The sequence below is a fragment of the Cydia amplana genome, chromosome 10 (assembly GCF_948474715.1).
Source record: "Cydia amplana chromosome 10, ilCydAmpl1.1, whole genome shotgun sequence".
Lineage (NCBI taxonomy): Eukaryota > Metazoa > Arthropoda > Insecta > Lepidoptera > Tortricidae > Cydia > Cydia amplana.
This window is the reverse complement of record NC_086078.1, coordinates 6,265,509-6,286,735: the sequence shown is the minus strand read 5'-3', so window position 1 is coordinate 6,286,735 and position 21,227 is coordinate 6,265,509. Positions and strand designations below refer to the sequence as shown.

The 21,227-nt window shown below is 38.5% G+C and overlaps 1 protein-coding gene across 1 annotated transcript in view; it reads left to right on the top strand.

The window, feature by feature from the left end:
• Positions 1-3,590: 3,590 nt before the first annotated feature.
• The window catches only part of LOC134651336 (muscarinic acetylcholine receptor DM1), an 89,336-nt gene continuing 71,699 nt past the window's right edge, over positions 3,591-21,227 (top strand). The window contains exon 1 of the mRNA XM_063506410.1: positions 3,591-3,976. The gene's annotated coding sequence lies outside the window, so the exon portion shown is untranslated. The remainder of the gene's footprint in view (positions 3,977-21,227) is intronic.

The following is a 21,227-nucleotide window of genomic DNA, read 5'->3' as shown; positions in this document are numbered from 1 at the left end:
TTTATTTAAAATTTTAATCTTACGTTGTATATATTTAAATTAAACACAGAATTACAAAAAAGGAGTAACTTTTAATCCCTTTAATTTTAATCGTGGACTATTGAATGGCAACACCAGATGTATTTGCGTTCCATAGTACGAAGCTAACGTTCATTATCATGCTTACTCGCGCTATCTAGGTTTTTCGTTGGATATATAATTTTGTTCTTTTCGTCACGTTGTAAAGAGCGATAGAGAGGTATATAATGAAATTTAGATTTTCGCCTTTGTTATCGCTGCCTCTCTCTAACAAATATGAATATATTAGTTTTTGTATAGTTTCGCAGTATGGCCTTGTGCTTTAGTCTAGAAAACGAACTTTTATTTTACGACCCATACGCTAGATGGCGCTGTTCCTGGAGTAAAAAAATCCTGAATCGTGTTATTAAGATTTTTCCTGGGATAATGACCCTGGATTCCAGCCAATTTTGTTAATCGTACATCGTACCCTGGATCGCGTTGTTACGTGTAGCAGAAATCCTGAAGCACGCTATGAGATATTTCTTGGGATAATGTTGTAATGACTCCATAAGCGTGTTTTTACATTACACACCAGCATATCTTCTTAGTAGTTTGTGCACACCAGGCCCCAGGTAACTACTTAAGTACCTAGCATACTTAATCAAATTAGGTACCTTATAATTAAGTGGAGTCATCTTCAAAACGATTATTTAAAAAATGAATTTCCTTGTCCCTAATATAATATATTATACGAAAATTTATATACATATACCGATAGTTGCTAGAGCAGACAGAAATTTAGCACAGATTTGACCTGTGGAGCCGAACCTTCCCCCCATTTTTTTGGAGGGGTTGGCCCGGTACGATCTCGTGACTACCTGGCCAAATTAGCATTTTTGACCTAAGGAACAATCGTGCCAAGCAGTCTCGCCTGAGACAAAAGTGCATACTTCTCCATACATTTCTGCGCTTACCCCAGTAAAAAGAGACGTTTCTTAATTCATCTGGATATTTATCTTTTTAAAGGATAAGAACCGATTTCTTAAAGCAGTACCGACTTGGCAAATTTCTTTTTTTTACGAATGGTCCCATTGTTCATCAAGTGAGAATTTGGTCTTAGTGTAAGGCCTGAGTGGACGCTCAAGTTGGGCGTGCAGCGGGGTGGGGCGTGCGGCGTGCATGTTAAACAAATGCAAACGTATAATAGCGGCCTTAGTGCACGCTGCTCAAATCCCTTGGGAGCTCGACGCCACGCTGCACGCCCCGCCGAACGCTCCGCTCCGGGCGTCCACTCAGGCCTTACACTTAGGATCCTGATAACATGAGAGAACATTAAAAAAACCGGCCAAGTGCGAGTCGGACTCGTGCACGAAGGGTTCCGTACCATTACGCAAAAAACGGTAAGTAAAAAATCACGTTTGTTGTACTTATTGTATTACCTTTATTTAATGTAAATTTCGTATCGTGTTTTTTCGTGTATAGTGTATACCTGGGGCATAAGGCATCATTGTGAGGAAACCGGACTAATCCCAATAAGGCCTAGTTTCTCCTCTGGATTGGAAGGTCAGATGGTAGTCGCTGTCGTAAAAACTAGTGCCTACGTCAATTCTTGGGATTAGTTGTCAAGCGGTCTCCAGGCTCCCATGAGCCGTGGCAAAATGCCGTGGAAGAATAAGACTTGGGGCATAAGTGTTTTAATTTTCATTTTTAGGGTTCCGTACCCAAAGGGTAAAAACGGGACCCTATTACTAAGACTCCGCTGTCCGTCCGTCCGTCCGTCCGTCCGTCCGTCCGTCCGTCCGTCCGTCCGTCCGTCCGTCTGTCACCAGGCTGTATCTCACGAACCGTGATAGCTAGACAGTTGAAATTTTCACAGATGATGTATTTCTGTTGCCGCTATAACAACAAATACTAAAAACAGAATAAAATAAAGATTTAAGTGGGGCTCCCATACAACAAACGTGATTTTTGACCGAAGTTAAGCAACGTCGGGCGGGGTCAGTACTTGGATGGGTGACCGTTTTTTTGCTTGTTTTGCTCTATTTTTTGTTGATGGTGCGGAACCCTCCGTGCGCGAGTCCGACTCGCACTTGGCCGGTTTTTTAAAAATAAGCTATATTTTATAGTGCACACACTCATAGTCACTATTTGTCAAATTTAACTGCAGAAGACTAAAATAATGCATTTGCACCTGTTTTGTGAAGTCGGTTCTTTTATGATAAAAAGTATTTGAACGGAAAATTTGGAAATCGGCTCACGCGTGCGCTGTAACTCAGTCGGGAGCGTGCATTACGCTCGTGACAATATCAAACTATGTACCTATACAGGGTGAAAAGTGAATTTGTAGGTTATACTGAGCAACTTTTATTATGGAACTAATGGAACCAATGCCGAAATCGAGAACAATAATTTGGTCATTTCATACATTCCGGCTGATGTGATGCGTCTCATGCCGCTGATTTCTATGGGTCAGCCAAATTTTTTTCTGCAATTTCGGAAAAGCGGTGGTGACCGAGTGGATATGACGTCCGACTTTCATTCCGGAGGTCGCGGATTCAAATCCTGGCTCGTACCAATGAGTTTTTCGGAACTTATGTACGAAATATCATTTGATATTTACCACTAGCTTTTCGGTGAAGGAAAACATCGTGAGGAAACCTGCATACATCTGCGAAGAAATTCAAAGGTGTATGTGAAGTCCCCAATCCGCATTGGGCTAGCGTGGGGACTATAGCCCAAGCCCTCTCGCGCATGAGAGGGGGGCCTGTGCCCAGCAGTGGGACGTATATAGGCACAAATTATTTTATTATTTATTATTCGGCATTGTATCGTTAAAGGTTGTTACATTAGGTACTCCTATTTCACTGATGCGATAATCTATATTCTATAGTGTCACTGTTAGGTACGATTCATTATGTGTCAATATTCGTGAATTTTGACCAACTTAATGCCGTGACATAGTGGTGTTCGTAATTTTTGGCCTCGTGTCGTTCTACGGAACGTCCATATTTTTTTAGTGTGTGCTACGCCGCACGTCGTAGCCCGTAGCAAAGATAATCCTTGGGAGACATTCTAGACGCAGGCGCAGAGAAGGAGCGGCATTTATATTGTAGAAGTCTTGTTTAATCAGACATTCTATTCATCAGAAAGCAATATTATAAAATCTGAAACTTTATTATAGTTGTCATATAAATTCAGTATTTTTCCGATCGTACAGTATGCAATAGGTACTGACACAGGTACTGACCTCAGTAGGTACGTAGTGCAGCAGTCTGCACTATTATGCAATATTAATTGTAGATAAATACAAAACCCCAACTGCAACCGGTACCTATAATACTATTATAATACTTTATAACGCCACGCAATATTTCATATTTCAGTCATAAATCCACTTAACCGCTCTAACAATTGATACGGTTGGGCCGCTATTGAATCCATTCAATTTCGGAATCGGCGCACGCTCACTTACAAACGACTAGATTCCCCTTTGGCGGCATCAAATATACGCCCATAAATTGACAACCATTGAAACTATGCTCTTATCAACCAGTCCGTTCGACCGTCTAACAAGTTGATACACTGTACAATAGTTACAGGATACTTTTCAGCTGTCAAAGTTATCAGCTACCATCATGTTTACCGTTCAGGTTATCGCGACCTTGTGACCTCTACCATGCGTGCTCTAACCAGAGGGAGCCAGTGAGACCGCAGCCTCCCTAACCTAATCCAAAAAGTCCTAAGTCTAGTATAAGTGAAGGTTTTTAATGCGCTTTGTTACAAAATAGCAACGCACGTCCGAGCATGCGCTCTGGACCGCCGCCCGGGCTTTCACTCAGTGAATGGAAGACCGCCTAGCAGCGTGAACGTGGGGTGAACAACAGTGTGAGTGAAATGAGCATCGCGTGATTCCAGGATGTCTGTGGCCGCGGCCGCTGTGGGGCCCGGCCACTTGCGACCATGTGCGGCGAAATAGGTGAGTCCAAACCTTACAACCTTTTGAAGGGCTACGTTATCTATCTTACAACTGTAAAGGTACGCCTTTAATGTGGCTTTACGGGGTCTGTAAGTGATATGAAACGGGCCTACGGAGCTTTTAAGTGTTTAATGCCGATGTGGTTTCATCCGCTGGACAATTTTTTTTACGTCAAGGGTGAGGAAACGAGTATAAAACCGCATTTTAGTATTATTTAAGCGCTGTTGTTTGTACTTATTGTGATTTTAAGTGTTAAGGGCTTGAAAGACACTCCTAATTAGGGTGGAGGGTTTTGTTCTGTCGGGGAACGATTAATTATCTCGAAGGTATCGCATTTATCTTGATAACTGACGTTAGTCGGATTCGGTTAGTGGCGATTTGGGGATGAAAAATGGTTCGGGTCATTAATGAAAATGTTAATCCTTTAAATCCAAAGGAGTTTACGCCTTTCCTGATTTATTCGTTCGACAACAGTGATCATAAATTTTACAACATAATATATATACACCTAGGCACGGCACCTAGTATAGTAAGTATAGATATTTTGAGAAATCTATATGTTTCTTTGCAGTTATTTCAAAATAAATAGGTTCTTAGTCGTAAATTTGTACTGAGATTGTGTCAGTAAGTACATAGTATAACTACTTGTATCGTAATTTTCCTCTGACAACTAGTATAAATGATTTACCTACGACACTAATTGCTTTTGCAAGGTCGGCTTCGTATGTACTACTACGTACGTATGTACAATATGTACCTACATATACCTACTGACTTAAAATACTATTTACGAATTGTGAATATGTAATATATCCTACTTTATAAAATGAGCAGAAAATGGTGTAGGCAGGTCCTTATTTAAATTAAATAAGTATCTTGCTGGGTGACTTACTTACGTGGTAGGTAGGTATATTATTTGTCTTTAAAAACATATTAAAGCCGATATTTTCCTTTATATTCCTTGGAATTTCGATTAAAAATCTTATATTTTGATCAACAACTTTGCCCCAGACAAACATATACCTGAACATTGAACATTCGCACCTTATTCATCATCATCATCATATCAGCCTTTTATCGCCCGCTGCGCTCCATAGGCCTCTCTTCGATTACGCTACTTGTCCCGATCCAGAGCTATATCCAGAAGTGACCCGCAATCTTCCGAATGCCATCCCACCAAGCAAGCTTATGGACGCCATGCGCTCCGTTAACATTTCGGTCCACCTGCCATCACTCTGCCTGGCAACATGTCCCGCCCAACTCCATTTTAGTTTGGTAATGACATATCCCACGTCTTGTACCTCGGTGCGTCGTACCGAGAAAAGGTCCTTCAGTGGTTAATGAAAAGTGTTTTGCTATAGTGCTGTATATCAATTGTTCATTAGTCTATGGTCATGACATTGGCCCCACACCGGAACAGCTGGGTCTATGTTCCCGTTGCTTAAAAAACCAGTGAGCATTCGCCTCAGTCAACCAGTGTGAGCCTGACCTCAATCGAATTGGAAATGATACTAATTTATTTATTTACTTATTTATTTATTGATCAAATAAGTAACACAGCATTACAGTATAAAACCAAGGCACTGTGAAACTACAAAATATAAAAGAAATGATACAAAGAAAAATAATATACATAAAAATGAAATTAACTAAATATTAGAGATTTGGGCGACGACGTAACAGCGTGGCTCCGTAGCGTCGTCTGACTCGGCGTGGACCAATACTTACCAACTTAAACATTCGCAGCGCGAGTCGGCGTTTCAGTTGGGCAAAAATGCTTTCGTATTTAATGTCTCTGCAGCTCGCATTTCTTAATCCGTTCATGTGAAATTTTGTGATCAGGGTAAATAATTACTTGGAATTAATTTGTCCATTCAGTTTTTGGATTCGCGAGGTGTAACAGCTTACGCGTAACAGCCGGTATAACAGCTGAAATAAGCGGTCGCGCTCCCTTACTAAGCTTATACGGGAGCGCTTATTGTGTGATCACCTCGCTTATCTTATGTAAGATCAATCATCACCTGTGTTTTCACAAATAAAGAATCTCTCTTTCTCTTTCTCTCTCTCTCTCTCTCTCTCTCTCTCTCTCTCTCTCTCTCTCTCTCATGTGAGGGTGTGTCTTCCGTCTAGTAGTTGAGTTGGAGGAGCATTACTACTCGGTATTATTTACTGATCTCTGGATACAGCTTTTGGCAAGCAATCTTGCTTCGTACGCGTCCCACGGTTCAGTTCAGATTGGGATTACTGCTAGGCTTACTAGATAGCTTTTCCTAGAAAGCTAAGGCACACTCATGACTGCGCTTGAAATGTCTGCCAATATATATTTAATTTTGAGATTTTTACTAAGAAATGGAGGAAATTCGGAGAAATTTATCAAATTATGTGTTTCAGTATAATTGAGTATAATAAATTATAATATAAAATATTTATATTCAATAGTAAACATTATGTAAAATAAAAGAAAGGGAAAGGCCCGGGCTCCGAGTCGTTCCTCGTGCCAAGGCTGTCCGTGGTGATCCAGCGTGGAAATGCTGCGAGCATCATGGGCACCTTTGCACCAGGAACGGCATGAAGCGGTTTGTATTTAATTTTTATTTGTAACCTTAATTAACACACATATTTTATGTAAAGTAAGTCGTATTTTTTTAATTTACGACTTAAACATAAATATGTCAGTTAATTTATGATGGCTTATTACACTAACTAACCCTGGAATATGTGGTTGTATTAAAAATAAACCCTATATTTCAGTGGAAAGTTTCCCACGCCATCTAAGCCAATCCAGTAACACGGGCAATGGGAATGGCTACCCATTCTTCATAGAATGTTCTAGTGAATGGGATCCATTCAGCAATAAGAGTAATCAATGAAATTAGAATGTGAACCATAACTGATGGTTCGTTGCGCTACGCATCATTGCGTTGGTGTGTGTGTGTAAATTTTACTTTTTTCAAGAATTAGATAAGATGTAAGATTTTTTTACTCATCTTGTCGAAAGGGGACACTTTTTTATTTACTATCCGATACATTAGTAGGTCTATTAGGTTTCGGTGCCGTTTCGGTTAGGAGTTGTGATCACACACTAGACTTTATAATTAATGTTTTTTTTTGTAACCGCAAGTTCAACGGCCAACAGCGAGATTGACCAAAAGTCATTTCAAGTACCTACATATTCAACTTAAATATTGTGCACATAAATCACATTCTATCATTCGCTAATTCACTACCTTATTTGCAATCAGTATTTTATGTAGCTGTGTGTGTAATCAATAATCATTCACTTCACTACTCCTGTATATTTTTGATAAAACGTGAATGTAAACTGTTTTTCAATGTATTCTCAATGCGTCATTTCATTACCACATTTGAGTAAGTATAGGCCCTCCGTAATGAATGAACCGTTCGAGTCGTTCGACATTCATCCAAAACATCTCGTGTTTCAAATAAAGCCATGAATGAACGAATGACACGACCGAACGAGTCCAATTTCAATTTAGCGTACACTGCTCCGAGATGTCAAAGTTTTAATGAGATATGTGCGGGGTTAAGCAGAATTTAATAACGCCTAGTATTCGTGGATCAACAAAGGGTGATGCGACGTAGAAAATTGGAAGGCCGATCGCTGAGTGTTGTGTTTATCTGCTTTTATTATGCGTGTTTATCTTCATCGTTTGAAAAACGTTGTGTGGGCGGACAAGTGAATGAAGAGATACGGGTCCTCATTCGCTCTGAATGATATTAGAGTGTATTTCTATGTGGGATCATTAGAATTACAAATTCATGGTGGACAATGGAGGTAAGTATTCATTCATTTTATATTTATTGTAGAAACATATGTAAATATAAATAGACACGAAATATATACAAAACCGGCCAAGTGCGAGTCGCATTCCAAGGGTTCCGTACATTAAGTCCGACTCACGCTTGACTGCCCATTTCTTATAGGTTTTTCTGTCATCAATAGGTAAAGAACTAAATTTATAGCTATTTTCTCTATCTATGTATTTTAAAATTATAAAAAATATATGCATAGTTGAAATTCTCAAAATGAGCTTTTTTATTTGATATATAGTTACACGATATAGTTTGAAAATTTTTATGTTTTTAACTTTCTCATTTACCCCCCCAAAAGTGGCCCCATGTTTAAAATTCATTTGTTTACGTTACATGTCCGTTACACGACTTACACGTCCATCTTTGGGTTACTAATTTACATGTGTGTACCAAATTTCAACTTAATTGGTCCATTAGTTTCTGAGAAAATAGGCTGTGACAGACTCTTTTACCAATTTTAATATCAGCCGTGGTAACAGGTAGGTAGGTACGTTACGCACGAATAGATGTGAAAAAATAAAAGAAGAACATAATAAGCAAACTCCACGTGTAAGTACCTACCTACATTCATTAAATTGCTCTTACACATGTAGACTTTTTCAGCAGGCACCTTTTTTAATTGGATTGAAGTGTACTCGGCACAGTGAAGTTCCACGAGTTATCCACTGGGTCGAACATCATACTGATGCGACAAATTTTAATTAATAAGGATGACATCCGATTAATTAAAGCACCCGCTCGTGGTTGTATCTCACGTCAGCTAGCCTGATGTCAGTTAAAATGTTATAGTATCAAATATAATTAATTTTTGAAGACACGGCCATATTGAGTTTTAGTTGTGCGACCCTGGCCTACCGCGAAAACTGAAATTCGCAAATTGCGGGGATCTTTCTCTTTTACTACAATGAAGGCGCAATTAGAGTGACAGAGAAGGATGCCCGCAATTTGCGAACTTCGATTTTGGCGGTTATAGCCCTGATGCCGATACCATATTGTTATGTCAGTGTAAAACTGACATTTCTTCGACCAAAAACGTCACTTTTGACACTGACATCTTGTAACACGACCACCACACGTGACATTCTTTAGTGAATTGTAGTTAGGTATATTTTCATTGAAGAAAAAAATCTTCTTTGACGTTTTTCTTTGTAGTTTTTAATTATCGATTGCGATTCATCATGTAGCATGCATTAATACAATTCGAATCGCCCCCCTGTCCTACTTGCAGTGATTACTGATTACAGATCACTCAGTGGTCTTCGTGTTAATGCATACCTACCTGCATTATGCATGGAATAATTAGTTCTAGAGTTAGACCAAGAAAAGTCTGCAGCGATTTTGATAGCCCACGCAGTGCAAGTGTTATTTACACGTCATAAATTTATAGAAGATTGACGTTTAAAATGACACTGGCACTGCGTGGGCTATCAAAATCGCTGCAGACTTTTCTCGGTCTGACTCTATTTATGCATTCACACACTAATTTGTAAAGCAAATACTGATATTGAATTGGAATTGGGTGAGCTAAAATACCATTAAATACCAATTCTTCGCAAGAGTGGTGCTACTATTTTCCGAAAATCGTTTTTTCCTTAATTTTGCAATTCGCAAATTTTACCACTTTTTAATTTTTCAATAGGTTCCTTTCCCGATAGCATCTCTAACCAATTCGCATATTTTCCTATATATCTATTCTTCAATAGATTATTTCCCTAACAGGATTTCTAACCATTCGCATAATTTCCCGCTATATTTCATTTGTTTACAATCACTAAAGAGTGTCATTAGACAGAGCCTAGTTAGGTACGACGACGAGCGAAGCGAGGAGGAGTGTGTTAGGTGAACTGCGACCAAAACACGAACCAACATATTTTATTGAATAATATTGATTTACATTACAGATACTAACAAAAGTTATCCAAACTATTCGAATGGTTTGTAAACGTATCAGGAAAATAAGCTATTGAAATATAATTATAAAATATGCGAATTGGTTAAAAATGCTTCCGGGAAAGGAACCTAGTGAGAAAGAATAATAATATGGTTTTGCGAATGGAAATATTGCATCCAGTAAAATTCGTTTTTCGGGAAATAATCGCTACTCTCCTTCGCAAGAGGACATAATTAACATAATTAACATTTAGTTAACCGGTTAGAAAAATATATTTTATCTTGAATTGTTATATTGGTTACATCGATAAAGCTTTTATCCACGGGGATAAAACCGCGGAACTAATGAGGTTCGACACGCACTTATGCGCTGTCCGCAGAGTTAATGGTCCACCGGGACTACTGACGCGACGGTCAACATCAAAAATAAGTATACATAAATCGCTTTTATTGCAAAGGAATAAGGTGCACAAGTATAGCGTCGATTGAATAAAAGCGACGAAGTTATATAGAATGTGTGCATAACGCTGACAACATAGATATAGTACGTATTATGAAGCATTTACGAACAGGGGCCATTGATGTTTTTTTGCGATTCTGTTTGCTAAAGGACGGAGTTACGCGACTTATGTAGCTCCTAGGGTTGCCAACTATTTTTTTGGAATATAGTATTTTCCAGAATAAGGCATCAAAAATATAGTACATTTCAAAAAAATATAGTACTTTTAGATAAAATACTAAACATAAGTGTAATATACGTTAAATCGGAAATATAGTATTTTAGCGTAGGTACTATATATTTTTCCAAAAGTATATAGTACAGAGAGCCAAAATATAGTACAATACTATATAATATAGTATGGTTGGCCACCCTAGTAGCTCCGTCCTTTAGCAATTCAGTTTAGGTCCTAAACAGAATCGCAATAAGACATCATGGTATGGCCCCAGGGCGAGGGCAGTTACTTCAGCTACTTGTAAGATGAAATGCCGCGTGCGTACAAACAGCAACACTCCTAACTGTATTTCGGTAGCGGTGACCCCTTATTACAAAAGGCATAAGGTCCACCGATGTACAGTTAAACAGTGTGGGCGATGGTACCTACCAGGGATGTTGCGGATGCCGATTTTTTGACATCCGCGGATGCGGATGCGGATGCGGATTTTTAAAGGCTCACATCCGCGGATGCGGATGCGGATGCGGATGTCAAGATAGTACTATAAAAAACGTCAAATATTACATTTTAGTAATTTTTATTTCAAAAAACCGGCCAAGTGCGAGTCGGACTCGCGTTCCAAGGGTTCCGTACATTAAGTCCCACTCACGCTTGACTGCTCATTTCTAATAGGTTTTTTTGGTTAATGACTAAATTACCTAGCAGTCTAGCACTTACGCCAATGCTAAGACGTTCCTGTACCGGCCTGTTCCACATCCGCATCCGCATTAAATCCGCATCGATTTTATGCGGATGCGGATGCGGATGCGGATGTTGAAAATCATGCGGAAGTTCCGCGGTTGCGGATGCGGATGCGGATATTTGCAACATCCCTGGTACCTACTACTGGAGGCTTATTATGAATGTAATAACGGAGTTAATAATTTGGAGTTGAAACTCTAGGTCCATGGGGTCCCAGCGCGCATAAGTTGTTCGCAGAAATCGCGAAGCGTCTGGTTGACGTAATTGGTGACTTCGGTCTAGATAGCTGGCGGCTATCTCGCACAACGTATCAGCATTGCGATAGGTACAGCGAGGAAATGTCGCCAGCATCCTTGGTACAATGCCTTAAGGGCCTATTTTAGATTTAAGCTAGTTTTTAATTTCTTTTAGTAATACCACTGTATATATCTTGTTTGTAAATAAATGATTATTCCTCAATAACAGGTTAGGCACTGAATTTGTTCAAACGTTCTTAAAAAAAAATGCATAGCTTCCATAAAATTTATGATGATTTCGCCAATCTCAAAGTGCCACGGTAGCCACAATGGATTGCGCCGGGTGTCGAATAAATATAATGTTTAAACGCATTTCAATATTAATTCATCATAGCTGCACATTTCCACATGAGTTCATTATGAATTTGATATGGATTTGTTTTTACGTTTGCGTTATGTCTATTTTTGTATGGGTTTTTGAACAGCGCGCCAAGCGAGACGCTTTGGAAACTAAAAATCCCATTCAAAATACGTCATGTCACGCTATCGAATAAATGTACACAGGGTAAGTACTGAAATTGATCTGTCAAACTGAAGTGTTTGAAGTAATGTCTGGGGCAGCAAGTATTTAAACGGTAAAAGAATAAAGGCTTATTTTTCGACTTCAAATGGAATTGTGAATTTACATATAAATTGACTTGTCAAAGCGGCGCTCGCTTCAACCAGCGGTCATCAAAATGCGAGTCATTCCCACTTAATTTGTAGTAGGTAGCTATTTGAAGCCAATTAAATTACCTACAGGCATGTAGGAGCAGCATTCTGACGTTACATCGCTTGCACAATTAAATGTACCTACTTACATACCATACTTAACTCAGGAAAAATTCGGGATTCGATGCTTTGTACAGATGTTGAGAAAAAATTAAATTATATCTACTGTATGAGCCGTAATAAGTGTAAGAAAACAACAGAATCTAATATAAATAAACATAAAATCTCCATTATTGTAAATAGTCTCAGCATTTAAAGGGGTTACCTCGTCTGCTGAGGGTATTGAACTAGGTATTCTTTGTTAGCCGCGGTGAAAGGGTTTTGCTCGCTTAATGGCTCCTCTACATGATGGGCCAACGTCGGCCACTCCAAGGGACGCATTTATGCGTTAGAGCTCCCTCTAACGCATAAATGCGTCCCTGTGTGATATTGCTATCTCATTCTACCGCATAGCTGCGTCCCTTGGAGTGGCCGGCGTTGGCCCATCGTGTAGAGGAGCCATAACGTTTCTTTGGTACTAAACTGCTCAGTGAAGTCCCAGATAAAGGTACACGTGTTGCAAGTAAACTCTTTAGACTAAAGTTTTAGATGTAAGTATATAATGGTGACAAATCCTATTAATACAAGCAGATATCGATTATTGGGGGCAGATTTAAATGACAGGTATATAGTTCCTATATATCGACTAACTCAAATATCGATGCTTTTCCCATGTATAATACGGCACACATTAGTATTTTTTTTATACTAGTGTGTGCCGACGTATATATTTTAAGTACCTATCTAGTAGGGTTTTAAAACGTAGTCTGGCTTTTTAAAAACCAGTGTCTGGGACATACCTAATGCAAAAAGATGACAGACTTAAGTGGTATCTAGGAGTTTATAAATCAATTCAATCTCAAACCTGCAGTGTACGTTTGATAATAAATACATAAAAAATATACAATACTCGAGAACAAAATATTAGGTGTTTACCAAACTATCAGCTTCGTAGACAGGTTGACTGCCAACTAGGCCAGGGATTGTCAACCCTTATTGGTAAGCGTTATTTTTTTAATAATAACCTAATTCACACATGCAAAAAACATAAAAACTTTGAATCTGTGAATGTTGCTCAGTTCGAAAATAAATCAATGTTCTCGAACAATTTCGCTGCATGCCTTCACTGACACGAGTGCCAAATGTTTGCCATTAAACTGCGAATACCAAAACTTTACTGTACACGGATCAATGAATACATTAGTGGTCCGTTACGGTTCTTGCATACACATATCTTTGATGTATTTTAAAGTGATCTTCACATTGGTATTCCGATGTATGTACTTCTTTTGTTTTTTTATTTATTTGACATTTAGATTTTTTTCTAGAAACATTCTAGACTAGTATTTTTTTATACAATTTTTTTCATATTTGACGAACATTTTGTGAAATTCTTCGTGTTCAATTTGACTTGTATAATAATCCAATATTATTATGGAGTAATAACATCAATAAATTGCTCTGATAATTAGCTTAAGATAATATATATGTTACGATTCATAAGTGCTTGTTGCTAGGCCTACATGAATAAAGTATATTTTGACTTTGACTTTGACTTTGGATACGGATTTGCTCGCCTCTCCATATACGCGTGGGACATCGTCACGTGTGTGCATAGAGCTGTCTCGTTCACACATCAGTGTGATAACTGTTTTTCAGGCCCATGTCATTATCATTATCATCTTCCTCTCGTTGTTCCATTTTTTTGCCATATCTCATGGGTGTCTGTCTTCGGTCCGTTTGGCAACTAATCCTAAGAATTGGCGTAGGCACTAGTTTTTTACGAAAGTGAATGCCATTTAACCTTCTAACCCAGAAGGGAACTAGGCCTTATTGTGATAAGTTCGGTTTCCTTACGATATTTTTCTTCACCGAAAAGCGACTGAACGTAATATCGTTCCGAAAAACTTATTGGAACGAGCCGTGGTTTGAACTCGCGACCTCCGAATGACAGTTGCACGCTCTTACCGCTAGGCTACTAGCGCTCACCTATATTTATTGCCTTAAAATAGTGCAACTGGCTCCAAGTGTGGCAGTCGCCTTAGCCTTTGAGCATGCCACACCGGTTTAATGAGCATGTGGCGATAAAATCTGCTTTGTTGTGTTATATGCTATTAACATATCTTAGTTGATGTATATTAGGTTGTCTAAGAGGTACTATTGCGCGATTTGCATGCGCTAATTGTTACAATTTAGAATTGGTAAAATAGTGGAACTATTATTTGCGACATACTAAGTGACCAAGGCCTCCAGTGCCCTAGGCTGGAATCGAACCAGCGTCCTCTGCTATCGCGGCATGCTGGGTTTATAATTTATATAGTAGTGTGTCTACTTGAAATAAAAACAAATTAAAATATTTTCTGAAAATAATTTAATTTGTTCTAATACATACTATTTTCTTGAATGCTATGTCCATGGCAACAGTAAATCAACTTAATTAATTTAGTAAATCGTGAAAATTACACTAGATAAATGTCTCTATTTACCTAATAAATCATAAAAATTAGACTAGATAAAAACTCACCATCAAACTTTTCTTGAGTAATGAGCCAAACGCACAGTTCCAACACTTAACATATTCGGTACAAAAGCGACATAAACGTCGGGGCTGTGACAATAATTTGCAAGTTTATGCAGCAGTTGGCGACCCTTGCAGTTGGGATAATTTGCTGCTCACCAACACAGAGAGGCGTATTCTGATTGCAATTATAGATTATTAATTTGATCTGGATTTGTTTTGTATTCCTATGATCTGTCAGTATCAAAAGCCACAGTTCTTCAACCAAAAATGTCACTTATAGCCAGTTATAGCACTGATCCTATACAAAAGAAGGCACATTTTACGGCCCAAAACAAATCCAGATACATTTATAACCTGTTATAACAATCAGAATACGCCTCAAGGACTGTATGTAATGACAGTTTCAGGGGTGAGAAACCTTAATGTTGGTTTCGTTGTAAGCTAAAAATGTCTGCATAGGTATTTACATGATCTTCATTTAAAATATGGCGTAACTGATGGCGTATTATTTGCAAGTTTATGTAGAAGTTAGCAACCCCTGTCTGTAGATAACTTGCCGGCTTGTACTTACCAACACAAAAACTGTATTTAATGATAGTTTCAGGGGTGAAAAACCTTTGTTTTGGCTTTGTGAATTCAAAATGTTTTAGAAAAGTTGATGCTACGATTAGTCAATTAATATTATGTTTAAGATGCTTGCTGAACAGCCTAAATCGTTGAAGCTGAACAGTAAAACTTATAAATGGTTACGGGCTTAGGGCCACCAAAAACTAGTGTGTTTTGAGCGTCGGCATCTAGTCAGCGCTATGGAAAATGGCGTCGCTGCGCAGTTGCGCCAACATTGGGTCGAGCAGCAGCCATAGAGTTGACTAGACGCCGACGCTCAAAAGACGCTAGTTTGATGGCCATGAGGTAAACGCAAGTGAAATGACCGGGCGCGCTCTGCACGTCAGGACCGCAAATCTTATGCTTCATCTAGCACCTAGTGATCTGTGGGAGGAAAGGCCCGTCATTGTGAATGCTTGTCAGAACTGATGGATTTATTATTTGCGTCACTGCCCATACATAAACGTCCGTCAAACTCAACGCAAACGGTTTAAAATGACGATAAAATACACAGTTGATTATTAATGGTCATCACCGCTTGAGCCGTGTTTATGATCGGGTACCTAATCGAAACTCAAAATGTTTTGGTGGCCTTTCATGTCGAATGATGGACCCTATGAGAGCTCATTTTAATATGGAGTACCTAGCTGTCCCAAAAAATGTTTGTAGACATTTTTGAAGATTAACACATACATTTATCGATATTAAATTTTCGTGAGACATATTTTAAACTGTTTAAGTCTGAGGAAGCCCCCGAAGGGCCCGAAACATGTCGCCAATAGTGATTAAAAATTCAAGTGAGTGAAACCGTTGTCGTTTAAACAGTTTACATAGGTACTTTATTTAGGAATGTAACATTTAAGTATAATAGAAATACAGTGAAACATATTTCAGCAATTATTTTGTAATCAAAAGAGATTTTTCTTAATATCGAATGTATATATTATTATTATTAGGGGGAAGGAAGACCTTTGGTAAAAAACGACTCGTATATTCAATACTTTTAATTTTGTTAGAAGGCCAAAATATATAGAGTTAACAATATTCTCGGGAATGGCTTGACTGAATTAGATATAGTAATAGGTATGTACATTAAATAGTATTCCTCTTTCTAGTACTTGCCTAACTCCGCAATTCCAAAGAATTCACTCATGGCACTTAAAAAAAGATAAAAAGGATTTTGAGAAAAAAAGGATTTCGAGGAATAAAAAGCATTCTGGGTACCTAAACGTTTCCGAGAATTTGCGGGCGCAATTAGGGGGTGCGTGGGTACTCGCCACAGATTACCGCCCACTAGATCCCGTATTAGGATCAGCCCACACTAGCGTGTTTTGCGCGTCAGCGCTATGGAAAAATTGCGTCGCGCTGCGCAGTTGCGCCAGCGGCGGAGTGCCCTTACCGAGTTTTTAAACCCAGCGGCGGTAGTACGGTCGCATTTTTATCGCTTGTCACCATGCCTGTCACGTTCTAACAAGTATGTAAGTGCGAAAGTGGCGGGCACATACTGACAGGCGATAAAAATGGAACCATGCTGCGCCCGCTGGACCATCTGCTTCGTAGGCAGGGTCACTATCGACTAGGCCAGATCGGTTGTCAAGATCCTCAGGTCGTCAAGAACCAATGCTATTGGTTGATTCCCACACGTCTCCCCTCATCCCCGCTCATCTCTGCCTCAGTGTTCAGTGTAAAGGCAGCCTTAGATATGTATACTTGGTCAAGCAAATATTGTCAGTAGAAAAAGGCGACAAATTTGAAAAATCGCGGATTAGCAACACTGTTTTGTTTACCGTTCATCGATGTTCGATGTACTTACATTGCTGCTTTTTGTTCGTTTCCTAGGGATACCATACTTTACTTTGTTTTACATTGCGACTATCCAGCTTGACAGACTATATACATACGAGTATATATTCGTAGCTGAGTGGTAGGAGCATATACTGCATAATTTAACCCATTCACGGGCGAGGACACGGCATCTGCGAAATGTTCGGGGAACAATAGGTCCTCCTAACGCCCGGGAATTCTATTCAGAAATGCTTCGCTTCGAGTTTTGCATATTATATAATAGTCTTAGTTGGCGTTATTATTGTTTTCTGCGTAAATTTTTGAAACGGTATCAATTCATCTGATGTAGAATATTTTGTTTTTTTATTTGAACAAAAAAAGTATAAACCGGAAATAGAAAAGGATGATTCTTTTGGGTGGTAGTACTAGTGTAAGACAAAGATAGTATGATTCTCTCTGTCTATGTTTGAAATGAGACAGTCCTTTGACAAACTATATTTGACAATTGTTTGGGCTCCCGAATGTTTTTGCCACGTTGAAGGCGGTTGTCACTGTTACTCGTAGTGCCGTGTTATGAACACTTACCACGAGCTTAATATCACTGATATGACATTGATATTCGCTAGCGTGTGCGTAACTAACATTATACATATGCACGGTCGTACTGGCATATTAATGTGAGCGAGATATATAGATAGTAATTAAGTTACGCAGACCTTAGGGAACATGTCAGTGACAAGCTCGTGATAGCCGTATAAGCTATATTATACATTCTTTGGGAAAGCCGAAAATTATTCAACTTATCTGCCACTGGTAAACAGCGATCTTTGGTGATAGAAATTTAAAAACATAATATACAAATTAACTATACTATATATATAATATACTAATTAATAAAACTATTGTTTTACAAAAAATAATGACCAAAGTTTAATAAGAAATTTGAAAACAACTTATGTCATTTTCCTTCCAATATAGCAGGGCAAAAATCCACTAGCCAAGAACAATCACCAGGGCTATGCCAAGCGCTTTAATTAAAAATTTTATCGTTTTTGCCTCCGAATATTGGAATATTCGCTCTTATGAAGCTATTTTCGGGCCACAAGGTTCGGTCGGCTGAATTTTTGACAGCATATATGAATTTAGTCTGAGTAACGTGTGCTACAGTTTGCTTTCTAACATTGTACAATAACATTAAGTGCACGTATAACCAGTTTACATTATCCAATCAGGTTTCGGTATCTGACAAATGCGAAAAATCATGAACATCGAAAAGAGGTTTTCTTTATCTTCCTGCCTGCCTCCTTCTAATACGAAAAATGTTTTTATGACATTTTCATTTAACCAGTCCCAATTCTTGAAATAAAACTGCTGATGGAGATGAGGGTGAAACTCCTTAACGACAAGAATATCACGTTTTTAGACTTATTCTAACTGTTATGAGATGCACCATTGAATTAAAAAAAAACATTTTTTTTTTTAATTTATGAAGTATTATTTTCCATCAAGCTCGTTGAAATAATATTAAACAAAACTCAATTTTTAATGGAAAACCGTTAGATTTTTTACGTGATAACGTCTTATAAATCGATGAACACCGGTAGCATGCACGAAAAATTATCACGTTGTGGACAGATCTCCATGGTAACGTTGTGGATAGATCTCCATGGTAACGTATAAAAGTATGCAATTTTTCATCAATGTTTTCTTATGACGTTTTTACGCAAAATTATCGTCCGTAAACCGACGTTACAGACAACCATTTTTTTTATAAAACCACCGATAAAGCTATTATCGTCAGGCGTAAGTAAAATACACTTAAGCAAGGTAAACACGATTTCCTTCCAACTACAAACAGGCGGATCGTTTAAACTCAAGTGGCGGATATTGAGGTATCGACAACCCTAAGTGGATTTCCTACGGCATCTTGAGGACTTCAGTCCTGTCAGAATGAACGTATTTTCTTTCCGATATTTTACATTCACTTTTGAGTCGTTCAGTCCACCTGAGTGAATACAGAGGGGCTATCGCGAAAACCGATATTCGCAAATTGGGATCTTTCTCTTTTACTCCAATGAAGGCGTAATTAGAGAGACAGAGACAGATGCCCGCAATTTGCGAACTTCGATTTTCGCGGTTATAGCCCAGGTATCTTTTATGAAAGTAATTGAAGAGCGTTAGGCGTTCTTCATCATATTTAATGCGGATCCGGTGTGCGAGCTTGACGTCGCTATATACGGGCATAGTGATATCTCGCTCAAGCACATTTGAGCTCAACTTTTGTACAGTCGCCATCGGATATATCGGAGCGGCCAAGGTGCTCACAAATATCTGAGCACGCCTCTATTGTCATGGCGTTAGAGTGCTTGATCAGATATTGTGAACGCTTTGGCCGCTCCGATATATCTGATGGCGGCAGTTAGGTACGAATCTTAGATACTGTCATACGATGCACAACCTACACAGTTGAAAGATACCTACAGCTCCACTAGAAAAAATAAGGAACTCGATAGAGGATTTTTTTTTTAATTCAACCCCTTAGGGGGTGAAACTGGGGTGGAGTTTTGCCATTTTGGTGCCTTGACACTGCCAGAGAGAGCTACGTGCTACGAGTGTAGCCGATAACACGATTTTACCCGTATGTAGCGAAAAACGTCTACAAAAATAAAAATCCGTTATCAGATTCCTGGCAGTACCTCTATCAGTAGTCCCTAACCCTATGTCGCAAGAGTAAAAGAGATGGAAATAAAATATCGAAGTTCTTAAGTAACCCCCGGTGCCCAAGTAACGAAGAATAGGTTTTTGCCAAAAATTTCATTTTTGGTACAAGCTTTTATCGCCGACTGTACTTTTCTTACGACAGACAACTAATACTCATCGAGACAATTCTAAAAACCCCTAACACAATTAGGTTGCGTTGTTTCATCACAGAGTTCCTACAGCCACCTCCTGTCTCCATCATCAGATCAGCTCGATGGTACCATAATATTGCATTGTCACCCGACTTACATGTGTATGCAAAATTTCAGCTCAATCGGAAACCGGGAAGTGAGTGGATCAAATTTAACTTGCAAGATTTGATTACAGAAAGACAGCGGGACAGGTGAAAGTAAAAAGCTTGTAAAAACAGCCACGACCAGCGTGTCAAGAGAGTAACGGCGAAGAAAATTGTATTGGTTTAACATTGATAATATAATTTACATTGTAAAAATATTCTATCGGGCAGGGGAACTAGGTCAGCCAAACGAGATTTCATTATGGCGTACAGACGGTGTCTCTCTTCTTTGGATTTAAATCGTATTTAACCTCGGATGAAATACTTCCTATAGTGACAGTCACACTATGAAAAACAAAAATACATGGGCAATACTGAAAGTTTCTGGAATGACCCGCGTAGAGATAACGAAATAAAATGAAACGTTTATTGTTTGAAAATGAGCCTCTTTATGTATTTTTAGAAACAATTTAATCAGTTTTAAGATTTGCATTCGTGTCTCAGTATCTATATCTTTTGACTGATTAGCGCTCAAAACGATTATTGCGAAAATTAAAGCATTTTTATAAAAAATAGTACCTATTCAGTATTTCCTCCGAGTATTCAACCTTATGTCGTAATCGACATACTCGCAATATGTCTTTTCATATGGGAAGAGAATTTTAGTTCACTTCAGATTATGCAATTGATAAAATACCTTCCTTGTATACCTACTTCATACGATTTTCTTTCATGACACCGGTAACGTGTGGCATTGACATTTCTTTATCGTAAACAATCAGATACAGTTACAGTAAATCACAGTAAATATATTTTTATTTTTTGTTGATAAGTAACAAGTTATGTTCGTAAATTTAATTTTTTTCGATTCATCTAATTATATATGTACCTATGTTGCCACAAAAACCATTTTTTAGTTAAAACTCGTTTTCAGTTGTTAAAACTAGTTTTCCGAATCGACTCAGTGAAGACTAGTTTTAACTACGATTTATCATTCAAAACTAGATTTCGCAAAGTGCATTGAAGGAAACTAGTTTTTGTTCAAATATCTATTCCAGTGAAAACTAACTAGAGTCAGACCAAGCTAACTCGGCAGCGATTTTGATAGCACAGACCGGTTGAAGATGAAATTATATGTATTTACTTTACATACCCCTGC